The following is a 3,014-nucleotide window of genomic DNA, read 5'->3' on the forward strand; positions in this document are numbered from 1 at the left end:
TTAGCTGAAGAAGTCATTATACTAAGCCGAGGTCAAGAGAAGTTTGCATTTGTGTTGGTGCACAGTTCTCTTTTTTTGTGCTATTCACAGGCAAATCTCCTTAACTCAAAACACAGCAACTAGCAATAATGGAGAACAGAGCCAGAAATTACCCAATGACAAAATATTTAGTAACAGATAAAAAAACCCAGGGAGCAGCTCAAAGGAATGCCTCATCTTAAACTTATTTTGGCCCAAATGTCATCTGCTTCATGAAGTCTTTCATGTTGCAGTTGTTTTCTTCTGTCGTTCCTAGTGACATATGTAAGAATTTCTCCATTCAAACTTAAGCATGTCATCTAGCGGGCAAACATTGTCTACAGTTGCTGACATGTCTGCTTCTTGCCTTGCTCTACAGTAATACTGTGGAAGTTTCACCAGGGTTTAGTGTTGCAGACTTAGCCTGCTTTTGTGTTTTCTATTAAAAATGTATCTTTTTCTGCACTATCATGTAGTTGAATGGCTGAGAGATGGGGAAAAGCCTTCGATCTTACACTTGTCTGATCTTTTTCACTTTGTTTCTCTAGATTAAAGACAGGTACCCACATTGTTAGGAAAGCTTGTTGTCCTGCACAGGCTTAAAAAAGATGACAGCACAAATGCACATCCTTGGGAGGAGAAAGATGGCTGAAGACTTGCATAAGTAGTGGGGCAAAATATTCATGGGAATTAAGAAAGAAAACCAAATATTTTAATTGCTTGAATTTTGCCATATCACTGGAATCTGTTCCTGACTTGGTTGTAGCTCCCTCCCTGCATTTTGCTCCTCAAAATTCTGCCATCATTTGCAACTCTGCTGCCTCTCCAAGTCGTTAAGGATCTTTTAATGGCATTAAGCCTGGGCTGGAAAGATCTAAGCCAGTCCAACCACAATGCAGTCAGAAGAAACCTGGGTGGAAAGCTGCCACTGAGAGTGCAGCTGGGAAATACAAGTGCCAAACGGTACAGAAGGCTTTCACTGGCGACCAGGAGAGCAGCTCTGTGCATTGATGAATATCTGCTCCAAAACATGTCAGAAAGGCATGTGCCAAGATATTTGCACGTTACTGGGAAGCAGGTGCTGTCAAGATCTTGCTTAGGGGAAAGATGAAGTTTCAGAGCCAAAAGCAACAAGGTGGGGAGCATGGAGTCTGTCCCTCCTTAGCTCAGCATGCCCATGTGCCAGTGGCATCAATGTCTGGGAGACCCAGCACAGCCACTCCATGCGTCCAGATGTGCCAGATCTGAACAAAAAGATGGAAATGATGCCAAAGCACTGTGTAACAAAAGGCACTCACAGGGCAATAACTCATGTCCACATTCCTTCCACCTTATTTTTTCATGCTGCGTTGATCAAGAAGTACACGATGTGCCATAACGTGCTCCAAAGGGTCAGGTTTCTGTCTGGGGCTGCAGGTGTGGAAGGCAAGGCATCAGAGGGATTTAAGAGGCTTGTTGCAGCGCAAGACAAGAGGTGAGAGCTGAGTCTATTTGCCAAGTCCCTGCCTGATACACCATCCCCAAGACCTCAGGGTCACCATGCTGCAGGGACAAGCAGGCATCAGTTCCATCTGCCATGGAATGGGCATTCGCAGAGGCATCATCATACTGGATGTGGTCAGTCCTGCTGCATCACGTAACACAGCACGGTGTTTCTGTGTTCCCAGCACAGCACAGCCTCAGCCAGCCTATGGTGCTGGCAGAAGGAAGCTTTTTGTTGCCATGAGAAAGAGGTGCTGAGCATCTTCTTCCTTCAGGAAGCACCTGCAGGAAAAATTAGATCATCCCTATAAATCTCCAGCCTGGCCTTTCAGAATAGCCAGGCAAGAAAAGATGGAAGCTAAGCAGAGCCACAGGCTTCAGGTAATGTATTAGGAGTGTGGGTTTAACCCAAACAGCACAAGCCATTGCACTGACCCTGTGCAAATGACCTGTGTATACATGTATGCACACAGTGATTCACGAGCCTAAGCACTGTTGGGAATGCTACATTCTGACTTTAGCAAGCTCCTTGACAACTACGAGTATATTTTTTAAAGCCCTGGCTTTAATGTGTGATGTTTTAACAAATGGAAGCCTCTAGGTTTCATAGCTGTAGAGGAAAGCATGAAACGATCCTGAGTCAAAAATGGGAAGGAAAATGAAAAAAAAAACCACTATTTATTATTTTTATTATTATTATTTTCCTGGTTTCTAAGCCTGTCTACTGTTTTCTTTGGAGCTAGCCCATGACTTTTGAACACCGGGGGGCTGACAGCACTAGAACTGGGCTCCAGAGAAACTGACCGCTGCAGTTCTGTTCAGTCAGCTCTTATAAGGAGGACAAAACAAACAAAACTGTATTTGTTTTATTATTATTATTATTATTACTAGAGACTTTGTTTCCTTGTTTGTTTTTTCCTTCCCCTGGCTATAACACTCAACTTCCATCCCTCTGCCTTCACATCAGAAATCCTCCTGACTTCTTATCCTACTGAAGTGAGTAAACTCTTAAAGCTTTGAAGCTGCTCCTTCCTATGAGATGCTGAATGCAATCAGATGATGCTTCTGGAGCTGAGATTTAACTTAGCACCACCAAGAATGAAACATTGAGGTATCTTCTCAGGATGCTGCTGCAGGAGGGAGGGAGCTGAAGCCATCCCTTTAGAGCATCCAAGCGCCCACCAGCCATCTGCATTGGCATTGGATCTCTTGGCAGAGCTCCTAGTGAAGTGAGGACCCGGCTTAATTCTCTGAGCTTGTCCATCTCTATGTAGATCCCTACAGAGATGAACCTCTGTTTTCCTACACTTAAACGTCATGAATCTGGAAGGAAGCCCAAAAGTGCATAATGTTACAAAATCTGCCAGTAATGCAGGGGAGAAGTAAGCAAATCGACTACTTCCCTCTGTTATTTTTGTTATGAATCATAGATTCAGAACAGCTCACTGGAAAGCTTCAGCTTTTTTTCCTTCTTTTTTTGGCTGGTTTACAGATTTGCAAACATCGGTGTCTTC

The sequence above is a fragment of the Meleagris gallopavo genome, chromosome 2, assembly GCF_000146605.3.
Source record: "Meleagris gallopavo isolate NT-WF06-2002-E0010 breed Aviagen turkey brand Nicholas breeding stock chromosome 2, Turkey_5.1, whole genome shotgun sequence".
Classification (NCBI taxonomy): domain Eukaryota; kingdom Metazoa; phylum Chordata; class Aves; order Galliformes; family Phasianidae; genus Meleagris; species Meleagris gallopavo.